Source organism: Cherax quadricarinatus, unplaced genomic scaffold (assembly GCF_038502225.1).
Source record: "Cherax quadricarinatus isolate ZL_2023a unplaced genomic scaffold, ASM3850222v1 Contig1174, whole genome shotgun sequence".
Classification (NCBI taxonomy): domain Eukaryota; kingdom Metazoa; phylum Arthropoda; class Malacostraca; order Decapoda; family Parastacidae; genus Cherax; species Cherax quadricarinatus.
This window is the reverse complement of record NW_027196200.1, coordinates 44,701-65,855: the sequence shown is the minus strand read 5'-3', so window position 1 is coordinate 65,855 and position 21,155 is coordinate 44,701. Positions and strand designations below refer to the sequence as shown.

General features: G+C 39.1%; 1 protein-coding gene across 4 annotated transcripts in view; it reads left to right on the top strand.

Annotated features, from left to right (window-relative positions):
• LOC128703654 (zinc finger protein 271-like) overlaps nt 1-21,155 on the top strand; it is a 42,682-nt gene that overhangs the window by 6,693 nt on the left and 14,834 nt on the right. For 2 of the 4 annotated variants that reach the window (XR_008409346.2, XM_053798405.2), the window contains exon 2: nt 1,671-1,808. The gene's annotated coding sequence lies outside the window, so the exon portion shown is untranslated. Of the gene's footprint in view, nt 1-274; nt 410-779; nt 891-1,670; nt 1,809-21,155 lie in introns of all 4 variants that reach the window. The other 2 variants (XM_070080882.1, XM_053798406.2) reach the window with 2 other exon arrangements.

Here is a 21,155-nt window from a genome sequence, read left to right as displayed (position 1 = left end):
AACAGTTTAGGGCCCCCTCACACTTATTGTGTTGTCTCATATCGTGCTTGTGGCACCCCTGCTTTTCATTGAGTGGGATGTTGCATCGTCTACCGAGTCTTTTGCTTTAATAGAGAGTGATTTTCGTGTGCAAGTTTGATACTAATTCCTCTAGGATTTTCTAAAGTGTATATAATCATGTATTTCACCCACCTGCATTCTAGGGAGTACAGGTTGAGGAACTTCAAACGTTCCCAGTAATTGAGGTGTTTTATTACAGTTATGTGCCGTGAAGGTTGTCTGTACATTTTCTAGGTCAGCAGTTTCACCTGCCTTGAAAGGTGCTGTTAGTACGCAGCAATATTCCAGCCTAGATAGAACAAGAGATCTGAAGAGTGTCATCATGGACTTGGCATCCCTAGTTTTGAAGGTTCTCATTATTCATCCTGTCATTTTTCTAGCAGATGTGATTGATACAATGTTGTGGTCTTTGAGGGTGAGATCCTCAGACATTATCACTCCCAGATTTTTTACATTAATTTTTCGTTCTATTGTGTGGTTCGAATTTGTTTTATACTCTGATATGGTTTTAATTTCCTCATGTTTTCCATATCAGAATAATTGAAATTTCTCATCATTGATCTTCATATTTTTTCTGCGGCCCATTTATAGATTTGGTTGATGTCCGCCTGGATTCTTGCAGTCTTGGAATCTTCCATAAAGCACAGTACTCACTCCCATCCTGTTCCTCATCCTCATAGACATGGATGTAAGCTACAGCACCGTGTCTTCCTTTGCAGATGACACCCGAATTTGCATGACAGTGTCTTCCATGCAGACACTTCAAGACTCCAGGCGGACATCAACTATTTTTTTTTTTCAACGAACCAGCTGTATCTCACCAAGGCAAGGTGACCTAAGAAGAAAAATGAAAGTTTTTCTTTTTAATTCAGTAATTTATACAGGAGAAAGGGTTACTAGCCCCTTGCTCCCGGCATTTTAGTCTAATGACATGCATGGCTTATGGAGGAAGAATTCTTTTCCACTTCCCCATGAAGAATGTTGACAGTAGTGCAAACATAATTATTTGACACTGTTGAGTAGGCCTTCATTTTTTCTACTTCATAAGTTATTGCTTTTATGTTTTATTGCATTCATTGGCATTATGGTATGATACAATTGGTTAATTTTTGCTAATATATGACAATATAACCTAACCTAACAAGACTTTACCTGCCCTAACCTAACCTAACCAGAATTTGCCTGTCCTAACCTAACCAGAATTTGCCTGATCTAACCTAACCAAACTCTACCTGACCTAACCTAACCAGAATTTGCCTGACCTAATCTAACCAGACTTTACCTGACCTAACCTAACCAGAATTTGCCTGACCTAACCTAACCAGAATTTGCCTGACCTAATCTAACCAGACTTTACCTGACCTAATCTAACCAGACTTTACCTGACCTAATCTAACCAGACTTTACCTGACCTAACCTAAACAATATATTCTGCATCAAGAAATTTACTTAATTCTTTATGTAAGAAATTGAGGTTGGCTTGAGAAGGATGGGTTGTTGTCTTATATGTATTGTACAGGAAACTTCCTGCTTCACTTCGAAATATGCAAGTGCTTGTAGCAAAAGTTTTGTATGAACTTAAATTAATCTCTCATTCTTTCCATTTACAGTTCATCCTTGGAACAGAAGAATTACACTTGTAGTGCCACTGCCCAGTGTACTGTTCATTATGTGGCAGAACTTTTGTGGATATATAATGCGAGGAGTGAGCTTAAGGAAGAGTGCCTCACTGTAATAAATACTTGAAGGTAATTGTCAGTACTTCATATCTTAAAGTTGACATCATCTTAGTATCTATCTATATGTACCCTTAACTTCTTTCATCTTACATTCACATTACTGTGCATTATTATTATTCATTACAATAATAGCACATTCATTTTAATTACTTCATAAGCATCAGCAACAGTTAGTACACAAACATTCACTCTTAACTCAGACGATTTGTGTATACGTGTATTGAATACATATTGGATAAATTCTAATAAGACTTTAGTAGTGAACTTCTAATGTAGTATCTAAGTATTTTAGGTGTTAAATATTTAACTAAAGCCTACGTCGTAATATATTGCTGAAAAGAAATATAATTGAATACAGTGGACCCCCGGTTAATGATATTTTTTCACTCCATAAGTATGTTCAGGTGCCAGTACTGACTGAATTTATTCCCATAAGGAATATTGTGAAGTAGATTAGTCCATTTCAGACCCCCAAACATACACGTACAAACGCACTTACATAAATACACTTACATAATTGGTCGCATTCGGAGGTAATCGTTATGCGGGGGTCCACTGTATGTCTAAATCAAGTACAGTAGGGCCCTGCTTTATGGTGTTTTGCCGTACAGCATTCCGCTATTATGGACATTTCAAATTATGACCAAAACTCACTATACGGCTCCTCCCACCTGACTTTCTAATACAGTCACCACGCATCACCAGGTTTGTTTACGTTTTCCGTGAGCTCTGTGAGCACTGTGTCTCTCCGTTATGTCTGGAAACTTTCCAAATTTTAAGTGTTTTAAAGTTATTTCATGTTTTATATATACAGTGGAACCCTGGATTTCGCACGCACCGGAGATCAGACTTATCCGATTTCAGACACTTTTTTGTGCAAAATTTTGCTTCGAATTTTGGACCGTGTCCCGGGAATCACATGTATCATACGTGTCCGCCTGCCTGGGGAACACCGTCAGTCTGGCTCTGTCACTGCTTGAGTGAGCATTCATCCGAAACATTTCGCAATTTTTGTGCTTGTTTGTTGATTGTGACTGCAAAATAAACCATCATGGGCCCAAAGAAAGTTCCTAGTGCTAGCCCTTTGGTAAGGAAATTGAGAGACACAACGGAATTAAAGAAAAGAGTGTAGAAAAATACGATGAATAGGATGAATGGGAAGTCGAAATCAACGATCATTTCCATCCTGGCAAAGAAAGTAGAAATCAAGGAAGCTAAAGTTGCGAAAGGGGTGAATATGCTAACGAAATTTATATCACAAGTAGTCGAAGGTGTGGAGAAGTTGTTGGTGTGGATCAACGGAAAACAATTAGTGGGAGGTAGAGTTGTGGAGTCTGTCATTTGCGAAAAGGCAAGGCAATTACATGTGGATCTCATAAAGAAAATGCCTGGAATGAGTGCTGCTGTTAGTGAATTTAAGGCCAGCAGAGGCTGGTTCGACAGATTCAAGAAGCATAGTGGCATACACAGTGTTGAAAGCATGGTGAGGCTACAATTTCAGACAAACGTGCAGCTGAAGAATTCGTGCATGAATTCAATGATTACGTAGAGGCTGAAGGATTCCTCCCCCAACAAGTGTTCAATTGTGACTAAACAGGCCTCTTTTGGAAGATGTCAGAGGACCTACATCATGAAGGAGGAAAAGGCACTGCCAGGACACAAGCCTATGAAAGACAGGCTAACTCTCATGTTTTATAGTAATGCTAGGGGAATTCAAGAGGGCATTTTTCTACATGTGATAGAATAAAAAAAAAAATTTAGGGTCAGTACTTACCGAGATACAGTGTAACCCCAGATTTCGCACACAACAGATATCGTACTTTTCAGATTTCACACTTTTTTTTGTGCAAAATTTTGCTTTGAATTTTGGACCTTATCCTGGGAATTGCACGTATCATATGCAACCACTCACCTGGGGAACACCGTCAGTCTGGTTTTGTCACTGCTTGAGCGAGCATTCATCCAAAACATTTCGCAATTTTTGTGCTTGTTTATTGATTGTGACTATGAAATAAGACACCATGGCACCAAAGAAAGTTCCTAGTGCCAGCCCTTTGGTAAAGAAATTGAGAAACACGATAGAATTGCATAAGCCTTATAGGTAGGGCTTGACAGGAAGTGACTTCCAGGACTTTGAACTCTGCTTGGAGAAAATTGTGGCCAGAATGTGTCCTCAACAAAGATTTTGAAGGGTTTGAGGCTGACCCTGTCGACCTTATGCCTCTTATGGAATGTATTGTGTCTTTGGGGAAGTCCATTTTTATGTTCTGATAATTACAATTTGTAGTAGTTCTTGTGATTTCATATCCAATCTTTGTTCTGATACTAATATTAGGTACAGGTCCTCCATCACAAATCCGGCATCATTGGGACCTGTAGTGTGCCGGATTACTGAGTTTGCCGGATTACAGAGTGGTTAGGTTAGAATACACTTAATAAAATTAACCAACTTGACTTACACAAAGTTCATTGAACATTGGCAAAAATCGAACATTTCCGCTACTTTAAGCTCAATTTCAAGGTGCTTTTCGTCATGAAAGCAATCAAAATCATGTCTATTTCTGTAATATATCTTCCACTCTATCAAATGAGTCCAAAAAAATGAGAATACAACCATAAAAACCATACGAAAATATACTGCAAAGAGGCGGCTAATGGCTGAAAAGTGAACTCCCTTATTTATCGTCCGTCTTTTTTTATTTTTGTTGTACGTTAAGAAGCATCTTTCCATCATACATTGCCCAAGTTACAATGAGATAGCCCAATAAACAACCAAGAAAAAAAAAATTACCAAAAATCATATATGGCAAGCCCAAGCCAGGTACTGGAAATAAATCACTTTGTCTGACTTTTCTGGGTTATCCTAGGTTCTCTATACATACACTGCTATGTATGATAATCTATGTAACTGTATTTGTGTATACCTTAATACACTTATTTACTTCTAGTCTGTCAACTGAGTACAATACAAGAAACCGCCCATTCACTTATTTCAACTACCCAATAAAGTGGTCAGAAATTGGCAATTTGGCCAATTTCACACAAATTTCAACAGATGCCAATTTCAAAATAGGATCCAGAATAAACAGTGCAGACATTCCTGGCACTAAAATAACATTTTCTCTTCATTAGTCACGGCTACAGGCCCCTCTTATATTACTCTTGCTTACCATTTGGAATTTTTATTCACAAAAAAAAATAGAAGATTTACTGTTATGCAGACTACTGCATTATTGTATTAATTGTAAAAATAATGACAACCCAGACTTCGTATTGGAATTTGGACTGGCAGGCGGACAGGTATTGGACGGTGATGTCATTTGTTTACTCTTGAGATTCACTAAAGAATAGAACATTTTCGCTACTGTGAGCGTAATTTTGAGGTACTTTTCGTCATGAAAGCAATCAAAATCATATCTATTTCTGTAGTATATCTTTCATTCTATCAAATGAGACCGAAAAAATGAGAATACGTACAGTGGTACCCCGCTTTTCGTAGTTCCCGGCAATCGTAAATTTCGCCAATCATAGGGGTATTTTCGTATAAACATGGACTCACTTTTCATAGGTTGACTCGCAAGTCGTAGTTCATCCGGGACGCGTACCCATGGCGTGAGCCGGGGCGGCAGCCAGTCTGGCATTGTTTACCAGTGAGCGAAGATCCCCTCATTTTAGTGCTTGCAAGTGCTAAATAAGCTACCATGGCTCCAAAGAAAGCTCCTAGTGCCAAGCCTGTGGTAAAGAAGGTGAGAAATATGATTGAATTTAAGAAAACCATCATTGAACAATATGAAAGTGGTACAAGTGTGGCCGAACTATCCAGGATGTATAAGAAACCCTACACAACCTTATGTTCCATAGTGGCCAAGGAAAAGGAAATAAAGGACGCTGTTGTTGCAAAGGGAGTAACTGTGCTGACAAAAATGAGATCACCAGTACTGGAAGAGGTTGAGAAGTTATTATTGGTGTGGATAAATGAGAAACAATTAGCAGGAGATACTCTTATGACTTTGATTATTTGTGAAAAGACTAGGCAGTTGCATGAAGATTTGGTAAAGAAATTGCCTGCAAATAGTGGTGATGTGAGTGAATTTAAGGCCAGCAAAGGCTGGTTTGAGAGATTTAAGAACCATACTGGCATACACAGTGTGGTAAGGCATGATGAGGCTGCCAGTTCGGACCACAAGGCGGCTGAAAAATATGTGCATGAATTCCAGGAGTACATAGAGGCTGAAGGACTGAAACCTGAACAAGTGTTCAATTGTGACAAAACAGGCCTCTTTTGGAAGAAAATGCCAAAGAGGACCTTCATTACACAAGAGGAAAAGGCAATGCCAGGACACAAGCCTATGAAAGACAGGCTGATGCTAATGTTCTGTGCTAATGCTAGTGGGGATTTCAAAGTGAAGCCATTACTAGTGTACCATTCTGAAAATCCTGGAGTGTTCAGGAAAAACAATGTTATGAAGAGTAAATTGTGTGTGTTTTGGAAATCTAATAGTAAGGCATGGGTCACGAGGGAAATTTTTGTAGAGTGGTTCAATGAAGTGTTTGGCCCTAGTGTGAAGGAGTATCTCCTGGAAAAGAAATTGGATCTCAAGTGCCTGCTAGTAATGGACAATGCACCTGCTCATCCTCCAAACTTGGATGACCTAATTTTCGAGGAGTTTGGGTTCATCACAGTAAAGTTCTTGCCCCCGAATACCACTCCTCTCCTCCAACCCATGGACCAGCAGGTTATTGCAAACTTTAAAAAACTCTACACAAAAGCAATGTTTCACAGGTGCTTGACTGTGACCACAGACACTCACTTGACCCTAAGGGAATTTTGGAGAGAACACTTCAGCATCCTCCATTGCATAACCCTTATAGGTATGGCTTGGGAGGGAGTGACTACCAGGACTTTGAACTCTGCCTGGAGAAAATTGTGGCCAGATTGTGTCGACAAGAGGGATTTTGAAGGATTTGGGACTGACCCTAATGAGCCTATGTCTGTTGTAAAATCAATTGTGGCACTGGGGAGTTCCATGGGGTTGGATGTGAGTTTGGAGGATGTGGAAGAATTGGTGGAAGACCACAATGAAGAGCTCACCACTGAGGAGCTGCAAGAGCTTCAGCAGGAAGAGCAACACATCGCAGCTCAGAATCTTGCTGCAGAGGAGGAGGAAGAGAGATGGAAGAAGGTGCCTTCTTCAGAAATTAAAGAGATTTTTACTGTGTGGGGTAAGATTGAAAGCTTTATGGAGAAACATCACCCTAACAAGGTTGTTGCAAGCCAAGTTGGCAACATGTACAGTGACAAAGTCTTGGGCCATTTTAGGGAAGTGTTAAAGAGATGCCAGAAACAGAGCTCTGTCCACAGTTATTTTGCGAGACAGGACTCCAGTGACTCTCAAGGTGGTCCTAGTGGCATTAAGAAACAGAGAAGAGAAGCAACCCCAGAAAAGCAAATGGTACCTGAGGTGTTGATGGAAGGGGATTCCCCTTCCAAACTATAAACAATCCACTCTCTCTTTTCCTCCAGTCTCCCATACACTAAGAAGAATCTCCAATAAAGGTAAGTGTTATGCTGTCAATGTTTCATTCATCATTTCCCATTGTATTGTTTATGTACTACATCTATATTTCATGTAAAAAAATTTTTTGTTTTAATACTTCTGGGTGTCAGGAATGGATTAATTGTATTTACATTATTTCTTATGGGGAAATTTGATTCGTAAATCGTAAATTTCGTTTATAGTAACGGCTCCAGGAACGGATTAATTATGAAAAATGAGGGACCACTGTATAACCATAAAAACATACAAAAAATATACCGCTAAGTGGCTGCTAATGGCTGAGAAGTGAACTCCGCTATTTATGGTCTGATTTCTTTCATTTTTGGTCTACGTGAAGAAGTATCTTTCCATCATACATTGCCCAAGTTTGAATAAGATAACCCAACAAACAACTGAGAAAATAATATAATAATAATAATAATACGTAATATCTTTATTTACTACACATACATGTACAAGGTATACAGGCCTAGCTGACATCAGTTACATACTACTGTATAGAAAGCCACTTGTTATAAGAACATAAGAACATAAGAAAGAAGGAACACTGCACCAGGCCTACTGACCCATGTGGAGCAGGTCCATGTCCCCTCACCCGGATTAGACCAATGACCCACCCCTCAGATTATCCCAATGACTCACTCAGTCTGGTCACCTCCACTCAAGGATGGAGCACTGCACCAGACCCAGCAGCACAAACTAGTCAGGTCCAACTCACACCCACTCATGTATTTATCTAACCTATTTTTAAAACTACACAAGGTTTTAGCCTCAATAACTGTACTTGGGAGTTTGTTCCACACATCCACAACTCTATTACCAAACCAGTGCTTTCCTATATCCTTCCTGAATCTGAATTTTCCCAACTTGAAACCATTGCTGCGAGTCCCGTCTTGGCTGGAAATTTTCAGCACGTTATTTACATCCCCTTTATTTATTCCTGTTTTCCATTTATACACCTCGATCATATCCCTCCTAATTCTACGCCTTTCGAGAGAGTGCAGATTCAGGGCCCTCAGTCTATCCTCATAGGGAAGATTTCTGATACATGGGATCATCTTTGTCATCCTCCTCTGTACGTTTTCCAGAGCATTTATATCCATTCTGTAATACAGTGACCAGAACTGAGCAGCATAGTCTAAATGAGGCCTAACCAAGGATATATAGAGTTGAAGAACAACCTGAGGACTTCTATTATTTATACTTTTAGATATGAAGCCAAGAATTCTGTTAGCTTTATTGTGAGCACTAATGCACTGTTGTCTTGGTTTTAGGTTACTGCTAACCAGAACTCCTAAATCCTTTTCACAATCAGTAGTATTAAGATCTACATTATTATTTTATATGTGGCATGGTTATTTAACTGTCCAACATTTAGAACTTTGCATTTGTCAATATTAACCCTTTGACTGTCGCGGCCGTATATATACGTCTTACGAGGTACCGTGTTTGACATATATATACTCATAAATTCTAGCGGCTTCAAATCAAGCAGGAGAAAGCTGGTAGGCCCACATGTGAGAGAATGGGTCTGTGTGGTCAGTGTGCACCATATAAAAAAAATCCTGGAGCACGCAGTGCATAATGAGAAAAAAAAACTCCGACCGTTTTTTTTTTTAATTAAAATGCCAGCTTTGTGGTCTATTTTCGTATAGTATTTATGGTTGTATTCTCGTTTTCTTGGTCTCATTTGATAGAATGGGAAACATATTATAGAAATAGAGGTGATTTTGGTTGATTTTACTATAAAAAGAACCTAGAAATGGAGCTCAAAGTAGGGGAAATGTTTGATTTTTGCCAATGTTCAAAAGTAAACAAATGATGCCATTGTCCAATAAATGTCCAACTAGCCATTCTAATATGCAGTCATGAATGGGTTGATGTTATTTATACAATTATTACAGTATTGCAGTAGTCTGCATAATAGTAAGTCTTCTATTTTTTGTTTGAATAAAAATTCAAAATAGAAAGCAAGAGTAATATCAGAGAGGCCTGGAGACATGACTGATGAGCAAAGAAAATGGTATTTTAGAGCCAGGAATGTCTGCATTGTTCATTCTGGACCTTATTTTGAAATTGTCATATTTTTTAGTTTTCGTGAAATTGGCCAAATTGCAAATTTCTGACCACATTATTAGGTAGTTGAAATCGGTAAATGGGCAGTTTCTTGTACTCAATCGATAGAAAAAATAGACTTCTAAAGAAATAGCTACGAGTTTGGTCGATTGGAACAATGGAATTAGCCGAAAATAGTGCTCAAAGTGGGTGAAATCGCCGATTTGTAAATAGCGCCGAGGTCGCTAACTTTGCGAGAGCATAATTCCGTCAGTTTTCCATCAAATTACGTTTTTTTTTATGTCATTACAATCGGGAAAAGATTCTCGATCATTTCATAAGAAAAAATAATTTTTTTTTTTTTAACTTTTGCGACACCAGGAGACACCTCAGGATTGGGGGTTGCGACAGTCAAAGGGTTAAACTGCATCTGCCACTTCTCCGACCATTGCATCAGTCTATTCAAATCATCCTGGAGTGCTCTAGTGTCCTCATTAGAATGAATTGGGTGGCCTATTTTGGTGTCATCAGCAAATTTGCTTATGTCGCTATTTATTCCCTCATCTATGTATGCTGAGTATTTCAAGAAAATTAGGTCAGTGTCCCAGGATAACACCCACACTCTTCAGGTCACTTGTTCTATCTAGGCTGGAATATTGCTGCACACTAACAGCACCTTTCAAGGCAGGTGAAATTGCCGACCTAGAAAATGTACAGAGAACTTTCACGGCGCGCATAACGGAGATAAAACACCTCAATTATTGGGAGCGCTTGAGGTTCCTAAACCTGTATTCCCTGGAATGCAGGAGGGAGAGATACATGATTATATACACCTGGAAAATCCTAGAGGGACTAGTACCGAACTTGCACACGAAAATCACTCACTACGAAAGCAAAAGACTTGGCAGACGATGCACCATCCCCCCAATGAAAAGCAGGGGTGTCACTAGCACGTTAAGAGACCATACAATAAGTGTCAGGGGCCCGAGACTGTTCAACTGCCTCCCAGCACACATAAGGGGGATTGTTAGGTAAGACACATATGCAACAGTTAGGTATCTTTATTTTGAAACGTTTCGCCTACACAGTAGGCTTCTTCAGTCGAGTACAGAAAAGTTGATAGAAGCAGAAGATACTTGAAGACGATGTAATCAGTCCATCACCCTTAAAGTTTTGAGGTGGTCAGTCCCTCAGTCTGGAGAAGAGCATTGTTCCGTTGTCTGAAACAATATGAAGTTGAAGTGACAGAATGGGGCCTTATATGGTGCCAGGAGGTGAGACGTAGGTTGCTTTGGGAGGGCAGGTCCCTCTCAAACCCAGCCGTTCACACTAGTAGAAGTTGTCGAAGTTGATGGTCTGTACCAAGATACCCTTGTGTTGCAGTGTCTGACAGAATGAACATTGAAATGGTATAAAATACCGACAGATTGTTAGGTAAGACACATATGCAACAGTTAGGTATCTTTATTTCGAAACGTTTCGCCTACACAGTAGGCTTCTTCAGTCGAGTACAGAAAAGTTGATAGAAGCAGAAGATACTTGAAGACGATATAATCAGTCCATCACCCTTAAAGTTTTGAGGTGGTCAGTCCCTCAGTCTGGAGAAGAGCATTGTTCCGTTGTCTGAAACAATATGAAGTTGAAGTGACAGAATGGGGCCTTATATGGTGCCAGGAGGTGAGACGTAGGTTGCTTTGGGAGGGCAGGTCCCTCTCAAACCCAGCCGTTCACACTAGTAGAAGTTGTTGAAGTTGATGGTCTGTACCAAGATACCCTTGTGTTGCAGTGTCTGACAGAATGAACATTGAAATGGTATAAAATACCGACAGATTGTTAGGTAAGACACATATGCAACAGTTAGGTATCTTTATTTCGAAACGTTTCGCCTACACAGTAGGCTTCTTCAGTCGAGTACAGAAAAGTTGATAGAAGCAGAAGATACTTGAAGACGATGTAATCAGTCCATCACCCTTAAAGTTTTGAGGTGGTCAGTCCCTCAGTCTGGAGAAGAGCATTGTTCCGTTGTCTGAAACAATATGAAGTTGAAGTGACAGAATGGGGCCTTATATGGTGCCAGGAGGTGAGACGTAGGTTGCTTTGGGAGGGCAGGTCCCTCTCAAACCCAGCCGTTCACACTAGTAGAAGTTGTCGAAGTTGATGGTCTGTACCAAGATACCCTTGTGTTGCAGTGTCTGACAGAATGAACATTGAAATCTGTCGGTATTTTATACCATTTCAATGTTCATTCTGTCAGACACTGCAACACAAGGGTATCTTGGTACAGACCATCAACTTCGACAACTTCTACTAGTGTGAACGGCTGGGTTTGAGAGGGACCTGCCCTCCCAAAGCAACCTACGTCTCACCTCCTGGCACCATATAAGGCCCCATTCTGTCACTTCAACTTCATATTGTTTCAGACAACGGAACAGTGCTCTTCTCCAGACTGAGGGACTGACCACCTCAAAACTTTAAGGGTGATGGACTGATTACATCGTCTTCAAGTATCTTCTGCTTCTATCAACTTTTCTGTACTCGACTGAAGAAGCCTACTGTGTAGGCGAAACGTTTCGAAATAAAGATACCTAACTGTTGCATATGTGTCTTACCTAACAATCTGTCGGTATTTTATACCATTTCAATGTTCATAAGGGGGATTACCAACAGACCCCTGGCAGTCTTCAAGCTGGCACTGGACAAGCACCTAAAGTCAGTTCCGGATCAGCCGGGCTGTGGCTCGTACGTTGGTTTGCGTGCAGCCAGCAGCAACAGCCTGGTTGATCAGGCTCTGATCCACCAGGAGGCCTGGTCACAGACCGGGCCGCGGGGGTGTTGACCCCCGGAACTCTCTCCAGGTAAACTCCAGGTAAACACTAGTCGGCTAACACCCAGGTACCCATTTACTGATGGGTAAACATAGACAACAGGTGTAAAGAAACGCCTAATGTTTCTACCCTGGCTGGGAATCGAATATTAACCAAAAATCATGTATGGCTAACCCAAGCCAGGTACTAAAAATAAGCCACGTTGACTTTTTTGGGTTATCCTAGGTTCTCTACACACATGCGGCTATATGTAATAATCTATATAGAGAAAATAACTTTTCTTTCATGTTTATGGTGCAGTACAAGTGTATATCACAGTTAGCCCTGTGCTATACTCCGTTTTCTCTAATATAAGCCACCAAGACGGATAGGAAAATGGTATTTGTATACCTTATCCTCTTCATACCTCCGTTGAACTGCTCGGTATTATGCCAGATATTATTTATTCTGGGGTATTTAACATGTTTTATGTTATTTATATTGTTTATGTCATATTAGATCAGTTGTGATAGGCAAATAAGCTGTAGTGTTGATATTAGCGTAATAATAAAGCATATTCTCCTGCTTCATGAGACTGAGCTCATGGCAACCGACAGTGGCTTCAAAGCCACCTTATCTTTAATGGATAATGTACTGTGTAGGTGCTTTACATAATGAGAAGCATTTCTTTTATTCATTGGAACCATGGCTAGGGCTAAAGGTAAGCAGGTTAAAACAATAAATTCAATTCAATTCAATTCAAGTTTATTCTCTATAAGGGTTACAATGTGGGGTTTACAGGTTTTGGGTATTGTGTGGTTTACATGTTATAAAATACTAATTACAGAGGGGGCCACTAGGACACCTAGCATGGCTAGGCATTTTGGGCAGACTTAGATTAATTTCTTTCTTTCAACACACTGGCCATATCTCACCAAGGCAGGGTGGCCCAAAAAGAAAAACGAAAGTTTCTCTTTTAAATTTAGTAATTTATATGGGAGAAGGGGTTACTAGCCCCTTGCTCCCGGCATTTTAGTCGCCTCTTACAACACGCATGGCTTACGGAGGAAGAATTCTGTTCCACTTCCCCATGGAGATAAGAGGAAATAAACAAGAACAAGAACTAGAAAGAAAATAGAAGAATACCCAGAGGGGTGTGTACATATATGCTTGTACATGTATGTGTAGTGTGACCTAAGTGCAAGTAGAAGTAGCAAGACATACCTGAAATCTTGCATGTTTATGAGACAGACAAAAGACACCAGCAATCCTACCATCATGTAAAACAATTACAGGTTTTCGTTGTACACTCACTTGGCAGGACAGTAGTACCTCCCTGGGCGGTTGCTGTTTACCAACCTACTACCTAGGACTTAGACTAATTTTTTTTTTTTTTATTATCACACTGGCCGATTCCCACCAAGGCTAATTCTTAACATTAAATCCTTACAGATTATGGTATTAAGGCCAAGTGACTACATCATAATTTGTGAGTTTAGCTATGTGAATGCTTTTGTTTTGGCACAATACAAAGTGTCTATATTGGAGTATCATAGGCAAACTTATGACTAGTTAGGATTTATTATTTTAAAATTAAGATTAGTATTTCTGGGTTTATAGTCAGTGGGTGAGTGAGTGTAATTGTGAACCACCATGTGGTTATCATGTAGTTAGTTGTCGGGGTGGATCAGGGAGATAAGATGTTTTCTAACTGTAGTTTTGAAAGTGATGAATGTGTCTGCAGTTCTAGAGTTTTCAGGTAGGGTGTTCCAGATTTTAGGTCCTTTGAAATACATTGAATTTTTGTAAAGGTTTAGTCGAACACAGAGAATGTCATAGAGATGTTTGTGTCTGGTGTTATGCCTATGGATCCTGTCACAACTACCAAGAAAGCATTTTAGGTCAAGGTTAATATTGGAATTTAAGGTCCTGTAGATATAGATCGCACAATAGTAAGTGTGGATGTTCTGAACAGGGAGTAAGTTTAGATCTATGAAGAGTGGGGGGGTGTGTTGCCAGGGATGGGATTTAGTGATTATTCTTACTGCGGGTTTTTGTTGGGTTATTATTGGCTTTAGGTGTGTTGGTGTAGTTGAACCCCAAGCACAGATGGCATAGGTGAGGTATGGGTATATAAGTGAATGGTATAGTGTGAGAAGGGCAGTTTGCGGCACGTAGTATCATATCTTGGAGAGGATCCCCACCGTTTTGGATACTTTTTTTGTTATGTGTTGGATATGGGTGCTGAAATTTGGGTTGTTGCCGAGGTATAGGCCTAGGAATTTGCCCTCATTATGTCTGCCAGTTAAGAGTGTTGTCGATCTTAATGTTAAGTTGCGCAACACCTGCTCTGCTACCAAACATAATATAGTAGGTTTTGCCAGTGTTAAGTGTAAGTTTATTGGCTGTCATCCAAGTTGATATTTTGAGCAGCTCCTCATTAACAAGGGTGTTAAGGGTGGCAAGATTAGGGTGGGAGATGACATAAGTCATGTCGTCAGCAAAGAGAATGGGTTTCAGGTGTTGGGATATGTTTGGAAGATCATTGATGTAAATGAGGAAGAGCAGGGGTCCAAGGACACTTCCCTGCGGAACTCCAGTATCAAGTGGCCGTATTGATGAGGCTGTGTCTTTAATGGTGACATACTGATACCTATTAGAAAGGTAGGATTTAAAATATGCAAGCGTAGGATGCCATGGTCTACTGTGTCAAACGCTTTTCTTAGGTCAATAAAAATTCCTAGCAGATATTCCTTATTTTCCACTGCTGTGTAAAGCAGGTCTAGCATTTTTATAATTGCATCATTAGTGCTTTTATTTTTCCTGAATCCAAATTGGCAGGGGTTGAGTATGTTTTGTGATGTTATGAATGAATATAGTCTCCTGTGCACAAGTTTCTCGAAGATTTTGGATAGCAATGGCAAGTTTGATATTGGCCTATAGTTGTTTATGTCTGTAGGGTCACCACCTTTATGTACTGGTGTAACCCTTGCTGTCTTGAGTAGTGTCGGGAAAGTTACAGTCTGATCATCGGGAAAGTGCTAGTTTCTAGTGACTTGTTAAAAAGTAATGTAATAGCATGCGAAAGGACATGTGCCGCTCACTTGTACAATAATGGTGGGACGTGAAACAGATTCCCCGAGTTATTTTTAAGTGACTTTATGATTGCGGTGACTTCCGTGGGCTCAGTTGGTACAAGATAGAAGGAATTTGGGAAATTCCCATCTAGATGGTCCCCGGCACGGGCATTGGTACATGGGACTTTACTGGCAATATTAGATCCTATGTTTGAGAAGAAGTCGTTTATCTTGTTAGCTGTATCAGTGGGATGCAGTGGTGTTTCATGAGGTTTAGTTAGAACAATATTCTTGTTTTTTTTCAGTTTGTGGGTCCCCAGAATCTGGGAAAGCATTTTCCAGGTCTTTTTTTATATCTCCTCTTGTGTCGGTGAATCTGCTGGAGTAGTACAGTTGTTTGGCTTTCTTTATTAATTTGGGGAAAACTGTTGAATATTGTTTAAGAATATCTTTGTGTATTAAGCCCTGTCTATATTGCTTTTCATATTGGTGTTTCTTATCAATGGATTTCAGAATGCTGCTGGTTAGCCATGGGCAACCAAGCCATTCATTCGTGATCTGTTTAGTTTTTATAGGACAATGTTTGTTGTATAGTCTAAGTATTTTGTTAAGAAAAATGTCTGTCCAATCGTCAGTACCATTGGCATTGGAGAATTCTGCAGGCCAGTCAACAGTCTCTAGGTCTGCTGTGAAATTCCTTATTGAGGCCTCGTCATGGAGTCTAAATGAAACTTTGTTGTATTCGAGTGGTGGCTTACTAATATTTGTTAAGAGGAAGGTTGGGTAGTGGTCAGTAGTGCTGTCTGTGATTATCCCTGATTTAAGGGCGGCTAGTATATTGGTCCATATGTGGTCTATTATGGTTGCACTTGTCTCAGTCAGCCTGGTTGGTTTAGCTATTGTTGGTATGAGAAGTGTGTTGTTCATATTGTTGATGAAATCAGTTACAGTCTGATCATCTGGTAGGCCAAGGTTGATATTGAAGTCTCCAGCTAAGAGAAGGTGGTGTTTGTTCATTTGTCTGTTTGTTATTAGTGACTTTAGATTCTCACTGAAGTTTGGGAGGTTTGTGTGGGGTATCCGGTATATGGCACCAATTGTTATAGGCGTCTTGAGTTTTTTTACAGTAAAATTAGCAAAAATGTATTCCCCATATCCATCACTAAAGCAATCAGTGCTAATACAAGATAGTTGGTTAGAGTAATAGATTGCAGTACCACCCCCAACTTGGTATGGTCTGCAGTTGTGGATTGCTGTGTATCCTGGTAGTGGGTAGATATCAATTGTGTCCTGCTTAAGCCAGGTCTCAGTAAGAATAATGCAGGAGAAGGGTGTCTTTAGTGACTCAAGGAGTGCCAGGAGGTCATCATAGTGTTTGCTTAAGGACCTGATGTTGTAGTTAAGAACTGATAGACTTTGAGCATTGTTCAGGATAGTGCTGGCTTGTGATGCTGTGTAATAAAGGCAGTTACTTTCCAATAAGTTTTGATTGTGTATTAGATTATGGAGGTTTAGATCAGGGTCAATGTGATCATTCATCTTTTAGGTTTAAATAGTGGTTGTTTATATCCTGTATTATGTGGTTAGTTCTAATACTGATTTCTGTAGTGGTGGGAGGTTTGGATAAGTATGCTACTAAAGCATTTTGGTCATACAGAGTATAGTCACTAATAAACATAATGAAATTGGTATTGTCTATGTGTTGTGCTAGAATGAGCTAAAGTACAACTAGGTAAAAACTAATACTATAAAAAAAAATTACAAATGGCACCAGACTCACTCTTGTAATTGCACTAAGGTCTAATACAGTGGACCCTCGCTTTACGATCAGCTCCCAATGCGACCAATTATGTAAGTGTATTTATGTAAGTGCATTTGTACGTGTATGTTTGGGGGTCTGAAATGGACTAATAAACTTCACAATATTCCTTATGGGAACAAATTCGTTCAGTACTGGCACCTGAACATACTTCTGGAATGAAATAATATCGTAAACCGGGGGTCATTTATTTATTTATTTATTTATTTATTTATAATTTGAGCACACTTACAGAGGTACAAAAAAGTAGGCCAGATTTATTTATTTATTTATTTATTTATACAGATAAGAGCAGCATGCCAAAGCCACTTATACTATGCATAGCATTACGGGCTGGCTTAAAATTAACTTAAGATTAACTAAGCAATGATGAAATCAGTGAAAAACATTAATGTAAACTGATTACTATAAAGCACAAGTGAGTATTACAAAGACAGGTCATATGGTTGCATGCATTGTTGTAAATTCAGTAGAATGGAGTATTCTGTTAGGTAGTGAATTTAAAAAATAATAAAGTTAGATTGGGTTTTAGGTTTAACATTTATGTGATATAATTGTGAGAAACATTTAAGATATACAATTTATAAGGTTCAGTTATTCAGTATTTATTTGGTTTTGGGTGAGTAAGTGATCTTTGAGAAGAGACTTGAATTTATAAACAGGTAGTGTTTCTTTTATATTTACAGGTAATGAATTCCAGATTTTAGGGCCTTTTATGTGCATTGAGTTTTTGCATAGCGTGAGATGGACACGAGGAATATCAAAGAGTGATCTGTGCCTTGTGTTATGGTCATGTGTTCTGTTGAGGTTGGCAAGGAGATGTTTGAGGGGAGGGTTAATATCAGAGTTGAGTGTTCTATGTATGTAATAGGTGCAGTAATAAGTATGGATGTTTTGTATGGTGAGTAGGTTGAGTGTATTGAATATTGGTGGAGTGTGCTGCCTGTAGTGAGAATTTGTTATCATTCTAACTGCAGCCTTTTGTTGGGTAATTAGTGGTCTGAGATGGTTACTTGTTGTTGAGCCCCATGCACAAATTCCATAGGTGAGATAGGGGTAAATAAGAGAGTGATATAGGGCCAGGAGGGCTGACTGTGGAGCATAGTACCGTATCTTCGATAGTATGCCTACAGTCTTGGAAATTTTCTTAGAAATTTGTTGTATATGTGTATGAAATTTGAGTCTATTATCAAGGTGGATTCCTAAGAATTTTCCCTCTGTTAGCTTTGTGATAGGTGATCCGTTTATCATTATGTTAAGAGGGACATCTGTAGCTCTGTTACCAAACTGAATGAAGTAGGTTTTGTCAATGTTTAGTGTAAGTTTGTTAGTACTCATCCAGGTAGATATTTTCTGTAATTCGGTATTTACAGTATTGGCTAGCGTGACTGGGCTCGGGTGGGAGAAGACGTATGTTGTGTCATCAGCAAATAGTGTGGGTTTGAGTAATTGAGAAGCATTTGGTAGGTCATTTATGTATAGGAGAAAGAGAAGAGGGCCAAGGACACTTCCCTGTGGGACACCAACTGTAATTGGTTGTGCAGAAGAGTTTGCCCCATTTGCGTACACATATTGGCTTCTGTTGCTGAGGTATGACTTGAGGTAGTTGAGGGAGTGCCCTCTTATACCATAGTGTGATAATTTTACGTGGAGCAAGTCATGGTCAACTGTATCAAAAGCTTTACGTAAGTCAATGAAGATCCCCAGTGGGACTTCTTTTTTCTCTATTGCAGTGTATATATGTTCTAGCATGTGTATAATAGCATCATTAGTATTTTTATTAGGCCTGAATCCAAATTGGCAGGGGTTGAGTATGTTTTGGGAGATAAGGTAGGAGTAGATTCGTTTATGAATTAATTTTTCGAAGATTTTTGAGAGAGGGTGTAAGTTGGATATTGGCCTATAGTTATTCAACTCTGTTTGGTCTCCTCCTTTGTGGATCGGGGTGACCCTTGCTATTTTGAGTACTGTAGGGAAGGTGGAGGATTCAATGGATTTGTTAAAGAGTGTTGCAATGATTGGTGATAGCACTTGTGACACTTTTTTGTATATAAAGGGTGGTAAGGTATTTAAATCTCCTGCCTTGTTTTTTAGTGCGTTGATAATAAGGGAGACTTCGTATGGGTTAGTCGGAGCTAGGAACAGTGTGTTCGGGTAGTTGCCGGTGAGGTAGTCATTTGGTGGGGTATCTGAGCTTGGGATTTTATTGGCAAGGTTTTGTCCTATAGTGGAGAAGAAATCATTGAGTCTGTTTGCTGTTTCTGTTGGTGGGAGTTGGGGTTCATCTGATTTTGCTAATTTTATTTCGCTATTTCGTGATATCTTTTTTGTTCCCAGAATTTCTGATAGGGTTTTCCAGGTCTTTTTTATATCACCTCGTAAGTTGGATAATCTGTTCTCATAATACAATTTTTTTGCCCTTCTTATCAGGCTGGTTAGGATTGACGAGTAACGTTTTGTTTGGTCTCTGGTTATGTGACCCATTCTGTACTGTTTTTCATATTGGTGTTTTGTATTTATGGATTTGAGAATGCTGGGTGTTAGCCAGGGACTGTTCAGTCTCTTAGCTGTCATCTGCTTAGTTTTTTTAGGGCAGTGCTTGTTATAGAGGTATTGAGTCTTTTTTAGAAAATTATTAATACATTCGTCAATATCTGTATTGATTTCTAGCTCAGTGTGCCAGTCAATGTTTGCTACTGCTGTTGTGAAGTTATTAATGGCTGCCTCATTGTGAAGTCTGAAGGTGACTTTAGTAGTGTCTTGGGGTAATTTACCAAGAGTTGTTATGAGGAAAGTAGGGTAGTGGTCTGTGGTATTATCTGTAATTATGCCTGATTTTAAAGGGGATATGGTGTTGGTCCAGATGTGGTCAAGTAGGGAAACACTAGTCTCTGTAACTCTTGTAGGTTTTGTTACTGTTGGTAGCAACATACAGTTACTCATTGTGTTTGTGAATTCAGTAACGTGTGGGTCCTGGTCTTGCAGGAGATTTATATTGAAGTCACCTGAGAGTAGTAAGTGATCTTTGTTCATGCGTGCATCAGTTATCATACTTCCTAGGTTTTGACTAAATTGGCTAATGTTTGACTGTGGAACTCTGTAGATGTTTATCAATGTGAGAGGTTTTTGTAGGTATTTGGATTTGAATTTGGCTATTATATATTCCCCATGTTCATCTCTTGTGCAAGTATTAGTGATACATTCTAGTTGGTCTGAGTAGTATATGGCTGTGCCACCCCCTTGTTGGTCTGGCCTACAGTTGTGTATGGCTGTGTAACCAGGAATGGCATAGACATCTGTACTATCAGGCTTTAGCCAGGTTTCAGTTAGTGTAATGATGGACATATTGGCATGTAAGGAATTTAGTAATGCTATGAGGTCATCGTAATGCTTGCTTAAAGATCTGATATTGTAGTTAAAGATAGTTATGTTGTTGTTGGCACTGAGAAGTGCCTTTGATTGTTCTGCAGTGTAGTAATTACAGTAACTGTTTGATTCATTTAAGTCATTAAATAAGAGGTTGGTATCTGGATCAATGCTTGTAATCATAAGATTTGTAGTGAATCTATAGTTAGAATTAAGTATAAAACAAAGTAAATAGTCTTAAGCTAAAAAATAGCACCTGAATTATTTAACAAATGTAAAATAATGAGCTAAGGTAGTTTTTTTTTTTTTTTTTTTTTTTTTTTTTTAAGCTAAAATAAAGGAGACAATATAAAAGGGACTAGTACAAATAAAGTGATGATCAAATAATGGAGCTTGGGAATATGATAGTAGGTAGTACTATAAAATAAATGAGCTTTGGAATATAATGGCAAAATTGTGAACTTGTTCTACTTTAGCACCTGAGAATAGCACCTTGATTATTTTAACAATTGTGAATGTATAAGCTAGGGTAGTTATATAAAGCTAAAATAAAGGAGAAAATATATAAGGGACTAAAATTAAGTAATGGTAAACAAAGTTAAATGGACAGATGGTCACTATGAAATAATATTGGTTTAGGAGTAAGATCTGATTTGTAATATTAGATAAATTGAGCA